The sequence below is a fragment of the Atta colombica genome, unplaced genomic scaffold (assembly GCF_001594045.1).
Source record: "Atta colombica isolate Treedump-2 unplaced genomic scaffold, Acol1.0 scaffold9, whole genome shotgun sequence".
Lineage (NCBI taxonomy): Eukaryota > Metazoa > Arthropoda > Insecta > Hymenoptera > Formicidae > Atta > Atta colombica.
Window position 1 is genome coordinate 831,585 of NW_017259583.1, and position 15,563 is coordinate 847,147.

Genomic DNA, 15,563 nt, shown 5'->3' on the forward strand with positions numbered 1-15,563 from the left:
TCCACGAATTGTGCGACCCATTGAATCCCAGCTGCTTGACGTACACCTTGTCTCCTTACCAATTTTTTCCACGAGATACACATTCGGATGAGTAGTCGTCGTGCTTGTAGAATGTTCCAGCGAATTTTCCGCGATAGTCATCAAGTAGATAGATTACGAGATAGGTTACGAGATAAAATACGCTGTACTTTACTAATCGTAAATACCTCGGTGTTTCCAATTTGACGTGTAATCTTTCTCAAAAACCGTCTTATACTTGCTCATACGTATCAAATCACCTATTTTGAATTTTGCAAGACCCGTGATCTTTATCGCGCTGTACACTGTGCTAAAGAGTCTTTCGGTGATCGCGGGAGTTACGTTGGTGGATCACACCGATGATACAATGCTTGTGCACGTTGTAATCCGACACGAGACGCGGCAGCTCATCGCCCACTTATAATTGCCGTTGAGTGTAAACATCTTCCAGACATCATTTTTGAGTATACGGTTGAACTCGACATTGACGCTTTCAATATTGAATACGTGGAATAGTGATTAACGTTGTATTTTTTCAAGATTTTCACATTGGCATTGTAAAACTCCTTCCTCATTCGTTTGTAAATTTTTCAGACATGTTCGTCTCGTACGATTATCTCGACAATAGCGTCAACCGTTTCGCTTCCTTGTTCTTGAGCGGCCCACGCGTACTTGCTCAACACATCAGTGAGTATGTAGTGGTGGCCTATGTTGAAACTCAAACGCGCATCTCGACATTATCAATCTGCGCATCAGTCCACGTATCTCTATGAGACTATGACGCGCCTTCGCGGAAAATTTCTTCTCGGAGCGTGCAATTCGACGTCTTTCAGAGTTAATTTTTTTCCTTTCGCTGGATCTCTTTTTCATGATTCAATGTAATACACAGGATACAAGAAAAAAAGTATTGTTACTCGCTGATGTTACTCGACTGTTTGAAATTAATTTATAATAAGACCTGCTTTGCGAAGTTCCTCGATTGATAACATCTCATTAGCGTGAGCGTTGTTACCCGCTCGGTGCGAAGTGTCGAGCAATCGTAGACGATCCACCAACTCGTTGGAATCATCCCAGTTCACGTAATCGATCGCGTAATCGTTCAATGTCATGGCGCGAGATAATCCCATTTCAGATTTCTGTTTCTGTTTCTTGGGCGTGATCGACACCAACAATGCGATTACGTATTTGTACTTGTAACCCCTGTTGCTCAATAATTGATCCTGTGAATGATGCTTGTGTTTGTGCGCGTTCGTCATCAGCAGCATGCTTTTATGCATATCGTCTTCCATGTAGAGGAGGTCATTGGGAATTCTCTTGAAAATCAACTCGTAAAGACTGGGTATATCGACGTATCGCCGTATACCGGGTATACGCTGTCGGTAATTATGTTGTCCGCGTCATTCACGTCGAAACGTTTATTGCCAAGCATCAGTCCATTCTTGTGTTGGTAAACGCCGTACATATAATCTATACTATTCTCTTTATCTCGCGCTTCCCTCAGGACAGCCTCGACGTACTTTTGCTCCAACGTGCCCAAGCCGGTTCGCAATCTTCCTTTGAACCGATTTTGAACCTTCGTTGCGACTGAGTCGTCAGTCGTTTCGAAAACGTTCTCCAATGACTCTATTGTCGGTACGATCATACGTGGGGTAGAAATTGTCGATGATACAATCGCACGCGGGGTCGGATGTTCACGATTGTGCGATTGATCATTAGATTTACGCAAGATCGTGGAACTCTCGAACGTCTCGCTCGCTTTCTCCTCCTTCCTTCTTCTTCCTCTCACACAGGAGCAGACGCGCGTCATCATAGTCGCGCGACTCTCTCTTTGTCGCGCGCACGCTGGGGCGAAAAGTTGCAGCAGCTCGATAAGAAGTTTAAAATATAATGTCTGTTCAATACAATGTTTATCGATTCTATCGGTCTTCAAAGCGCGATGTTTCTTGCAGATCGACCCGCTCTTCTCGATCTCTTTCACAATTTTTTCACGCTCGCGCACATCTATTATGTTCTCTGGTGAAGTATCGACTGACCACGGAACTCGTTAAATCCTTTTCTGTACCGTTTGTAAGCGCGCTGTCCTTATCTATCATTAGAAATCCATATTTTTGTTGCCAACAGTCGCGGCACAACATGTAAAATTCGTCGTACGACGATGTTGGTATTCACGATCGATGTAAACGTGTTTCAAATTGAATTTATATTCAAATGCACGTACCGTTTTTTAGAGGTGTTTTCATGCATAATATGTTACCGATGAACGGCGCGCACCGAAATGAAAGCGATATCATGAATCATCTAGACAACGCGACGAGGTCCGATATTCATTGGGTAGCGTACGCGAAGAGGAACAATCGTGTCATGTACTTTGACAGTTTTTTTTTGACAATCTTCGACCCAAGAAATTGGTGCAATATTTCAGGAATAGTGTTATGACGATAAAATACAATTATGCATCCTATCAGACGTACTATCAGAGCTTCTGCGGACAGATGTCTGCGATTTTTACAAGTCAATGCGTGTGAATTTAAAAAGCTCGACGAAGTGCCGTGAAATTTCAGTATTAGTCGAACACTTTTTCCGGTATGTTACTTACGTTAAGCGGGAAGAGCACTGTCCTTGCGGCGAACTAATTTCCCGTCATAGATTTGAATGATAACAGTTACGAGCTTGGTCTGGGAATTTTTGAGACTTATCACACGATATCGAACGTGAACGAATCGAACAACAAATTTTATTTCGCCAAAGATGACGAAATTACAATTCCCATGAGTTCATTGAAGTGCGAGACATAAACGAATTTTTGAAACATGCGATTTTATGGAAATGCGCCGCAACGAGTTTGAAACCGTTAACGTAGTGCAATTATTAACGTGGTGGCAATAATGACGATGGCCAATGACGACGATGGTGAAGGTGGAGATTATCTGATTACGCTCCGCGCAAACTACAACACGATGAGATTAGATGTGTGTACAGAATAAACTTTGGCAAGTCCAACAGTATTGGATCGCAGCTGGGATTCTCGTCGAAATATTATATGTATTGCGACAACGAAAATATACAAATTGGACATGTCGATCAACATAATGAATGTAAACGTTATCCGCGTAATGTAGAACATAGAATGTGACCGCGGGCGCATACCAAATGGCAAAAGCGGGCACACGAAAAATGAATTTTCGCCGAGCGTGTCGCCAGGATATAAGATATCGGAACAGCTGGCGCAGATCATTTATCTGCCAATTATCGCACGGAGCATTACAGATCTAACGACACGCATCATCAACCAGATGATTGTTCGATTTTTGAAGACAAGAGATCACCATTAGATTGCACGGCGATAATGATAACGCGAGCGTGAGATGCTCGTGCTGAACAGAACGGAATGTACGCAAAGAGATAACGCATTCTTTACAAGGCTGGTAACATCATAGCTCGCTCATCTAGCAATGTCAGGAAGAAACTCAGTGCGTTGAACGTTACATTTTCATATTCTTTGAGATTCGCGATGTACAACATTTGAGATTATTGATACCTTAAACATTGAGGATGAACCGATCTTCAACGAATTCTTTCAACGATCTTTCGACGAATCTTCTTTCGCATCATCAAAATTGAGACTCACATATACAACATATTTTGGTCCTTCGAATCGAATCGTCGTCAAGGAAAGTTATTGTTTGCTTGACTCTCGAACATTCCGAGTCGTGCCTCTCCGTTGGATATCATGTCATCTCGTCATCTTCGTCTCTCGACGAACTGATGAGTATGCAGCAAATGAGTGCCATATCTCACACTCATTAATTTTAAGAAGCTGGAACAGGCCAAGAACAACTGGAACACGTGCCATAACGCGGCAACTCTCAAGGAGACCGTCGCCAGATGCTAGGAGCTAATTGCAAAATTATGCTAGCTACGGATGAAACTGAAGATCCATTCATATCCAGAACTACTTCCTGACGTGAAGAATCTTTCCGAAGCTGCCGAACTATATAGCTGAGGTACTGGACTGTCACGAAGTCCGCGAACCCCATCCCGCTGCACATGACGTAAGTGGTCTTAATAACTTGTTCCAGTCATCATCTTCTGAGGATCAACCTGCCGATCTTCGATGGGAGTCTCGACAAATGGGAAAGCTTTTGCGATAAATTTAAATCGATGATAAAAGTTTAACGAATGTCAAACGTATGTTCGTGTATAAAGGGGGAAGTAATGCTCTTGACGCATCTCGCGGGAATCAATAGATAATTTTACTATCGCGTGGAATATTCTCGTTTCCCGGTATAATAATAAACGTCGCTTTATTATACTTTTACAATCGCTTTTCAATTTATCGTCGCTCACAATAAAAACCTCCAATAATCTTCGCACGATTCGCGATCAAATCAATAAAGCGATACAAGCTCTGAACTCGATTACGCAATTGAGCATTGGGATGATTGGATTGTTTTTCTAGTTACATAAAAACTCGATAAGTCATCGCGAAAAGCTTAGGAATTTAAACTTGGCGATACTGATTACCCACGTTATTGCGAACTTGATCGATTTCTCGCATCTTGCATTCGCGCGTTTGACGTGATTGCATCCGCGAACGCAATGGAGAAGTCACAGACGATCTCCAAAAGAAAAAATTTTCGCTTTACCGCATCTACCGTTCCGTTCTTGTGTCCATTATGCAAAGTGAATTATCCATTGTATCAATGATCTACGTTCCTCAAGCAAACTCCATCCCAACGTTTTGAATTGAAAACCTGTGTGAATTGTTTTAACTGTTTTTATGAAGCATGCTGTGAAGGATTGTACAAATTCTCGCGCGTGTAGACAGTGCAGTAAATGGCATCACACATTTTGATAATTCCGTTAAGCCTATCGACATTAAACAACCGTCAACGCACTCACGAGTAGCGAGAATAATCGCCTACGCTTGTTAGCGCCGAGCTCCAAAATCTTGCTCGCGACCGCGCGCGTGTGAGTTTATTCGCCTCATAAACGTTTTGTCACTGTTTGCGCATTCCTGGATCAAGGATTCATCTCTATCTCCGAATTGCTCAACGCTTACGCCTTTTGAGAATTAATCGCTTCGTTACCGACATTAGCGAAATGTAGTCGTGCGTCACGCTGTCCAAATTACGATTACGGCGTCTCGCGATGGACCTGCCTATTTTACGTTTATACTTCGGTAACGAAATATTTACCGAATCGAGTAAATACAGCGTATAATTGGAAACATGTCGCCGGATTTGAATTTACGATCGTGACCCCATGAGTTTGAATCCGATCGACATCATGATCGATCGATCTCTTCAGCATGCTCGTTCTCGACGGTGTTCGAAAAAATTCAGAACATGAGCCTACCGCGCAAAATACGACACTCAACTGGATTTTTTTCGACTACTGATCAAGCCTTTCCGACTACTGAATCAATTTCCGCGCTTGCGCATCATGGAGTTGTTCTTGAAACTCTCGATCGCGATCTTCGTCGCTTTTGGAAAATTAAGATGCCTCAGAAAGCTCCTCGGAGCCCTGGAGGAACACCAGTACGAAGAGCACTTCAGAATCACACTTCCCGTATATCGGAAGAACGTTATATCGTTCGATTACCTTTAAAAACGGATTATATCTATCTATCTCGATCTATCTATCTCGATAGATGAATTGCGCTCTATTGCTGCTTCGAGCTTGGAACAATGCTTAATTCGAGATCCAATTACTGCCTTCGAGTATCGCGAATTTCTCGCAGAGTACGAAACACTTGGTCATGACCAAGAGTCCACCGACAGAAATTGTCAAACAGAGCAAACTTATATTCCGCATCACGCTGTCTTACGTGACAGCAGTGTAACCACCCGCTTATGAGTGGTCTTCAATGCCACATCAAATGAGACATTGAACGACTATATACTCACTCATTGGCCCTAAACTTCAAAGGGATTTAGCTACTATCCTAATGCAGTGGCGCCAATACCGTTACGTGTTTACCGTCAATATCACCAAAATGTATCGGTAAATCTTAATTAACTCCCGAGACAACGACTACCAGCGCATTGTGTGACAACCTATTCCTGATGGACCAACCGATTACCGCCTTCTTACTGTTACCTACGGCACAGCCGCCGTTCCCTATTTAGTCCTTCGGGTCTTAGAACAACTCGTAGACGATAAAGGTGTTGAATTTCCGCTTGCAGTTCCCATCATCAGATGTACGTTGACGACTGCGCTTTTGGCAGACGACCAGATTCTTGCTCGTCAAACACGCGATTAATTAATCGAGTTACTGAAAAAAGGAGGTTTTCGCCTTCGAAAATGGGCGACTATTGCCACTGCTCTAGTCTGAGCTACTGCACTTGTCTGAGCTCGATCCCGCAGATCATGCCACTCATAAGGTTCTTCAAGACGAGTCTTAAAGTCTTAGGAATATTCTGGAACTCTAAACTAGAATTTTCATTTCCGCGTGATTGTACCATCATTACCCGAACGCACCAAACGAGCCATTCTGTCGACCATCGCTAAGTTTTCCGATCCTTTAAGATGAGCTACTCTCGTTAGTATTACCGCCAAAATTCTCACACAACGACTGTGATCCCTTCAATACCGCTGGTATGACGAAATTCCTATCCAATTTCTTGACTGATCCGATTATCATCAATGACTTCCGTGTCTCAATGCCATTAGCATTCTGCGCTGGACTATTTACAGATCTCATATTCTACACTGCGTCCTTCATAGGTTTTCCGACGCATCGATTACTTTCGCTGCCGCAGTGTATCTTCATACCGTTAATATAGACAGCTCAATTATCGTCTTTCTTCTTGCCGCCAAATCAAAAGTGATCCCTCTTAAAATCATCAGCGTCCCGCGATTGAAGTTATCCGCTGCGTTGCTTCTCGCTCGCTTGATGCATTTCGTGCGCTCAGCGCTTCAACTTCCGAATATCGAATATCGAATGTCACTGCTGGATGGACTCCATTACACTCGACTGAGTCAGTCACCTTCCCGATGGAAAACCTTTGTCGCCAATCACATTTCGGCTATGCAATTACTCCTCCCTTAGTTTCGTGGCGTCACGTTCCAACTCATCAATCCCGCGGACTGCGCGTCTCGCGGTCTCGCTCCCAATCTTTTCAAGACACATGTTCTATGGTGGTCAGGTCCTCCATGGTTGTATCATTTCCTGGCCGAATTCGTGCCCTTCAGTACCTTCCAATGTTTGTTGTTTTTCTCGAACAACGCTCAGAGTCTCCGATACGTGCCTTGCACGCTACGTCCAATTAGGATCTCGCATCGCGTTATTCTTCGTGGTCAAAATTGCTACGAACTACCGCTTATCTATATCGTTTTCTAAATCGACTCCGACACTCTAAAAACCCGCAAACGAATATCGCGACTTTGCTCCTCGAAGAAATTCAGAACGCCAAACGCTACTGGCTCAAAACCATGCAATCAACCATGTTTTCTAATGAGATCGCGGCTTTAACAAATATAGGGTGGGCCATTTAAAATTTGGAATTTAATTTAGCTCTAAAAAAAAATGCATATTTTTTAAAGTTTATGGCTTTATTGGAAAGGTATTACATTAAACATGAAATACAATTTCATTCAAATGACTTCCACGGCTGGCTGCACAATACCCCATTCTATCAACTCAATTTTTCAGTACATTTTCCACTGTATGGGCGCGTATTTCATCGATAGCAACTTTGATTTCATGTTTTAATTCTTGAATCGTTTCTGACTGGTTAATGTAACACTCATCTTTGACAGTTCCCCATAAAAAATAGTCCAGTGGAGTCAAATCACAGCTGACGACCAATTGACATCAGCATTTCGGCTGATTATGCGATTTTCGAAGACAGTGCGCAAAAGATCGATTGTAGCGTTGGCTGTGTGGCAAGGTGCGCCGTCCTGTTGAAACCAAATGTTGTCTGTGTCCTCCTCTTCAAATTTGGGAAGCAAGAATTCGTTTAACATGGCGCGGTAGCGCTCGCCATTGACAGTGACGGCAGCTCCTTGCTCATTTTCGAAGAAAAATGACCCAATGATGCGGCCGGACCAAAAACCACCATCAAATAGTCACTCGTTGTGGATGCATCGGCTTCTCTATGATGACGTGCGGATTCTCTGACTCCCAAATACGACAATTCTGCTTGTTCACATAGCCATCGAGGTGAAAATGAGCTTCGTCAGAAAAGATGATTTTTCAGTAAAAATGCTCATCTTCAATCAAGCGTTATTCAACCCATTGGGCGAACCGAAAACGCGGATGGTCATGCGGCTTCAATTCTTGCATAATTGAACTTTGTACGGCCGAGATCTTTATTCAAAATTCTTCTCAAAGAAGTGCGTGAAATGTTCAAGTTTTGAGAACGATGGCAAGTTGATGTTGATGGTTGTTCAAGCACACTCTGAGCAACAGCAGCAATTTTCGGTTGACCTTACTGGACGAATACGTGAACGAATTGCTTTATCCAATAAGGATCCAGTTTGCCGAATTCGCTTCACAAATTGATCCACAAACTGCGTTGAAGGCATTTCTTTTCTATCAAATTTTCCACGTAAATTTCTTATAGTTTAGGTTGAAGACCACTTTGAAAGTAAGTTTTCAATATTTCCCAATTTTGTTCAAGCGTATAGCGACCCATTTCGTAAATGTCAAACAAAAAACTAAATTTCTGATACGTCATAAATGTTATTACATTTTTCAAACTCAAAATAACCGGTAGTTGAAATTCCAAACGCTAGATGGCCCACCCTGTAAGTGCCTGGTACCAAAGAACAGCCCGCTCTTTGCTCCGTCAATCCAATATGGATGAGGATGGATTTATTCGAGGAAGACTCCGTCGAGCTTGCCTCTCAGGAGCGAGGAATTCCATCGTCTTACACGTGCACTCGCTATTAGTACTCATTATCCAACACCATCATCTTCGAAACGTTGCATGCCGGTCCTCAATTAACGCTTGTGCCACGAATTCTGGATTCTTCAGACTCGCGCCATCATTCTTTATAAATGCATATGCACGCGTGAACGTGCCAACATGCCCATGGACGACTTTCCGGCTGCGAGAATAAACCGCACCGCTCGCGCCTTTGTCCGGCGTTGATTATACAGGTCCGATCGCTGTCCGAATAATTCTCGGTTAAGAGCATAAAAATGGTCTATATTGCTTTATTCATATGTCTAATGATCAAAGATCTACACTTAGAGTTTGTCAGCGATTATATCTCTCCTACTTTTATCGCAGCATATCAACGATTTCTCGCCGAGGATTATTAATGTCCATGTAATCTGATAATACGGAACAACGTTTCATGGCGCCGATCGTAAATTGTCCAATGCACATGCGAAAGCAATTCGCGAGCCTAACTTCCGAAACCGATTCACTACAGACAGAACCGCGTGGTATTTCCTACTCTCTGCATCACCACACTTCGGCAGTCTGTGGGAGGCCGGCGTTAAAAGTGTTAAGCATCATTTGAAACGATGCATCGATCTCCACGTTAACTTTCGAAGAGATGTCAACGCTCCTCTGTCAGATTGAGGCGTGCCTTAATTCATGCTTGATTGCTCCCATTTCCGATAATCTTGACGATTATCATGCTCTGACTCTCGATTTTTCAGAACTTCTCTTCGCTTCCGCCGAACCAAGCGTGCTTGACTTAAATGAACATAGACTTTCGCGTTAGCAAATGGTTCAACAAATAATTGAAGATTTTTGGAGGTCGTGATCCGATTACTTGCATATCATTCAACAACGCCTAAAATGGCGCGTTGTTCAGCGACTGACCAAAGTCGGCCGAATCGTTCTCGTGCGTAATCCTCTGACTCCACCGAGCCAATGGGAACTTGGTCGGATCACAGCGTGTCATCCAGGTGATGGCACGAATTAACTCGTGTCGTAACAGTAAAAACCGATCATTCCGAGTACAGGCGACCAATTGTAAAACTTTGTTTTCTACCCGTCATTGATCTACGCTCAATACCAAAGAATCTAGATACCAAAGATTCCGTCACGGCGGGCGGAGTTTCCGTTGAACGTACTTGATGTTATTGGTATAATCGTGAACTGTAAGCGTAGATTGTATTGCGTTCCGAATTTGTATTCTGTATTAACTCATTTTCGTTATTATATCATTATTGTATCCCGCGCTTTGATGTGACTTCTTTCGAATGCATTCATTCAAGGCGGGCGATATGTTCCGGAATAATCGTTAATTTGAATTGTATTTTCGGCAATGATAAATAAACGAGACGTTCATAAATATCGAGCCATCACCGTTCAAAACAGCGTGTATCTCATTCTAATCATGCTCTGTCTTAGATGGCACACGATCCCCTTTGCGCAACACTCGAAAAGGTAACATTCCATGTGCGCGAAATCAGTTCACTTCCCGATTCGGATTTATTCTTTCGTAACGCTTCTTATCCCGTATCCGAAGTGCAAACACCGATGTTCTATCGCGTATCACCACTGCATTTTGTCATCTAACATTGTCAGTGTATGCGTACCGCGAGGGCAGCAGTGCGCGAGAATTGTCTGCGTTTCCGGCGAGATTTGTTGGTCTCGTTACTGCTCGCAATAGACTTTCTTTCGAACCGTGAGAAACCACTCGACGTCATATCAAATGCACACTACCTGTATCTTACCGAATGCATCAGTTATCGGTCTACAAGCTTCGCCTACCACCGTTCTGAATATATCTTAAATTCGACTCAACAATAAAAGTTCGAATTGTTATAATACAGAGAATAGTTGTTATTACATCGCCTTGACAAGCGAGCCTTCCATACAAGGTGGCACCAGCGTCACAAACACACAACAGTATTAATAAATTTAAATGAGAATTAGAATAAAATGTCTGATACTTTTCTATCTCTTTTTATTAATTATACTGGTCAACAAAAATTCAGCCTTTTCTTGTTTTAAAATAAACTAAGTTATTTTCGATAGATTTTGATACGCTAATCAGGTATGTGGTGAAAATATGATATAACGTCAAATTTTTTAGATATTTTAATCTAAAGTACGAAAGCTAAACGTAGAAAACATAAAAGTATTCAAAATTCGTTAGAGCATTTACATATAGCATTTACGTTTCTATTAAAATAAAACTTAGACATCGAAACAGTACTCATTAAGCGGAGAATTAGACAGGTGATACGATATCACCGAAACTATTCACTCTAGCATTGGAAAAGGTATGATTCAAAAACTTAATGTAGAAGAGCATAATGGAATTAATATTGATGGAAAGTTTATAAATGATCTACTAAAAATAACAGTCTATAAAATTATATGTAAAGATTGCGATGCTTCATACGAACAGACGGGCAGACAATTAAAAACTACAGTTACATAACATCGCACATCCATTTGGAATACGTTTGTTCATTCGAATAACTGAACATTGCAACTTAATGTGAATGAAATATGAATTTGATTTGGAAAAAATAAAAATTTTAAATGAAAAACTTAACTATAACAAATACGTTTAATTACTGAAATACTGAGCATCAAAAGACAGATAAACAGTCTTCTACAAATAATCAGAAGGCCTTTACAAAACTTGTATACCAATCATAAACAAGCTATGACTTTGTAGTAGGAAGATTATTTATTAACTACGAGTTTTACCTTAGTCAATTTTAGACTCTCGTTACAGTTTTGAATGTACCAAGGATGAGTCAAATTTTTGTTGCTCTTGCATTATAACAAGATGAATATGAATCTGAGAAAAATGCAGCGATAACGGAATATTAATATAAGTTAAAAGAATACGAGAGTATTTTATTGTTGTTGGCGCCGATCTCTTAAATAAAAGAGATTCGATATCGTTAGAGTGACATATATCATTTTTATGATGTGTGTCAATTTGGTATCCTTCGACTATGTCGCAACTATTCTTCAAATATAATATATATAAAAAAAATCCCCTCCATTTTAGGGTGTGTAAAAAAAATAGAAGGGAGCACTGTTAAAAAGAAGAGCTCCGGGCAACGTTACCGCATCAATCGTTCAGAGAGTTTCAACAGAGTTCAGACAACTATTGATAATTATAAGTTCTCCGAGAAAATAAAATATCTCAAATCATGAACTATTACGTTCCAATCCAACAGAATGAGGTGTGCAAAAGACAATAAGTTCATTTAATTTTATAAAATATTTTGTTTATACGTATTATACGTTATGTATTTTTGTAAGATCTATTTTTCTTTTTTTTTCAAAGCGCATTTTCTCAAACATCGTCTACTACATCTTCGAAACCTCGCTACATGCCTCGTATCTTGATGAGGAAATATGCATTGACATTGACAGCGTACAAATTTCTGGACATTGCGATTGGTGATAATCGAGACAACCACATGTTCATACCTCATGCTACGTGAAAGACATTCATCGAGAGGCGTGCAGATATCGAGTGATTAATACAATCAACAGTCCATCATCATCACCGATTCCAAGATCTAAATGTGGAATTTATTAAAATATATGATACAAATAACGTGAAGTTAACATTAAATGCACATGTTTGTACATGAAACCAATAATTCTGCTTTTCTTATTTGAACTTGAGTAATGTGAACATGTATTCTATGAACTGAGTTAATATATAATAGTTAAAATAACGTACAAAGGTATCAATAAATTAAATAACTAGAGTACAAAATTTAGAGTACAAAAAAACGAACTTCCACATATGATGCATATTGACATGGTTTATAAAATTGAATGCAAGTACTGTGACGCATCATACGTCAAACAAAAAAAGGACTCTCAAAACCAGAATTAGCAAACATAGAAGCGAATATAAATCGTATATATAAACCAAATTAATATACAGACTATATTAATCGAAATACAGACCAAAGATTATTATCACAGAACATCGTCTAGAACAAGTACACGATTTTGATTGAGATAATGTTAAGATATTAGATCAAGAAAAAATATTAAATAAAAGATATCAGAAATGATTTTCATTCGCAAACAGAAAAATAGTTAAATATATAATCAGACACGGAGTCATTAAACAAAGCATATGACTTTTTATTTAAAAATAACTAAGTTTTTCCTTTCTTCAATATCTCTGTTATTTGAGATACCTCGTGATTTGTACTTTAACTTAACTTTGTTTAGATATAACATCCGTACAGATGATACGTATATTTTATAAGCTTAACAAATATTATGTAAGTTTTTCAAATTAGTAGTTGTTCACGATTTTAATGTATTATTATGGCTTGTCAACATTTAATTATTTTTTAAATTATGTTTAACGATGAGATATCAATTATATTCGTACAGTGCGTTGGGAAACTCAATGAGTTTGTTCAATTTTGCATTGAAAAGGATTCGAAGTTGGATTAAAAAGTATGTATAAGACATTAGAACTAATAAATCTTATTACGCATCGTCTTCTGTGTTTGACTCCAAAAGGCATCAACTTATAGACTAAAGATTCATCTGTAATGAGCCTTTACTACTAATATTTATACTTAATTCATATTAGATATACAAGACATACAAGACTCTAATCTAAGTGATTTTATGTCTTTTATTATACAACTTAAAGGTCGACAGGAGTGACGGGCCAAGTTCAATTTTACTTTGAAGAACTACTTACTACGTAGTAAGACCATGAAGCTCTAGATTCAGAGCTGTCAACTTCAGATAATATATATAATCTCCATCTTTTTATTGTGTATTCATATACCTACGAATACTAATATGATTTCTGTCGAGAACGAACGAGACAGCGAAAGAGAGCGAGAGCCCGACGTTCGCTTTGGTCGTATAAGCCGAAGATCGAAAATGCTTTCTCAGCGATCTCAGCCGCTCGGTGTATATCAGTATAAGAGCATTCGAGATATAAGTTTTAATAAATTTTAGTAATCATATACCTTTCCCACTAATGTATAATAGCAAAATTGATTTCAAAACGTGATAGATACAAGATATTACAAGATATTACAAGATATTAATTATTTACAATTTTCCATGCGCGTGTTATATACCGTGTTTATAAACGCAGTAAGAACTTTGCGTGGTCGTGCGAGATTAACTAAACTGGAGATCCTACATTCTTTTTTTCCTTTTTTTCATATTTTTTTAAAAATAAAATTATTAATAATCATATTAGGGCAAACATATTTTTATATAATTATTGAATTTATACGTGCACTTTAAAAATTTTAAATCAACAACTAAAATATAGTCAAACAAAATATAGTCAAACGTTAGAATGAATATAAATAAAATTATTGAAATCAGAAGTTGGACACAATATAAATAAATATTGTAAATAAATTAAATCTTTATTGTGTCAGTGAGTAGTAAAAAATTCAAACTAAAACTACTTCTTTGTTCAAATGCAAAAAAAATGGAAGAATCATGAGTTAAAGTTTTTATAATTATGTTATATAAAATCAAATGATTGATGTACCTTAGCCAAAATTAAATGTCCTGAAGTACATCTATGTATACATATAAAAAATAAATTAATTATAAGAAAATTCAGTTTAATAACAGATTTTATGAAAAGATTATATTCAAATAGACCAAACAGTAAAAATATTTCGTGTTAGAATAATTCCAAATTTAAAGCTCTTAGTGTTTTAGTAATAATTCTAGCCCTGATTTTTATACTTTGTATTGCAATAAAGCGTCGTGTGTTTTCCTACAAATGACACAATGCAAGTGATTATCCTTGTCGAATAACAAAGATGTAATGATATACTATATCACACTGTTTATCTACTCAAGATTTTGTATGAAAATCCTTCCTGGCCTTTTGTAGCAGAAAGCAATAAGAAACAAGACAGGCGCCACTGCGAATTACGAATTTTTGTATATGCACATCTTTGCGTATATGTAAATACATATGTACAAAAAAAATATTCTATGAACAAACAAATTAATAGTAACAATATGATCTAATATTAATATTTTCAAGCAATTAAATATGATAGCATATAATCGAACTTTAAAGGAAATTATAATTATAGAGTATTAAATGTTTATTTTAAAAGAATAATGAACATTTCAGATCTTTCTACAGCAAATAAATTACTTTTTCATGGCCATGATCTCCTCCGAATATATTAAAATATTAATATATTAAAATATTATATATTAAAATATGATATTTTAAATATTCTTTATTTGTTATTCTTTACAAAAAACTTAATGATTTTGTATATATACAAATTAATAAAATCATAAAAGAATTTATATAATTAATATGACTATTGAATTATTAATTTTTTAGTCGAATTATAAAGTTTCTGCCAGACAGATTAAACATCAATTGTTACAATTAATCATTTAACAGGTTACAAATCTACATATTTACATATTCAGTATTTGTAGTAATAATTATTTATTATGTATTTATGTATTTATATATTTTACACAATTATATTAATAAAATTAAAGAAAGACTATTATACGCTAGCACTTTTTTAGAAATTTATAAATGAAAGCGCAATATAAAAAGTATTTTCATTGACTAATTTTGTAAAAATTAATTAACTTTACTCTCCTAGA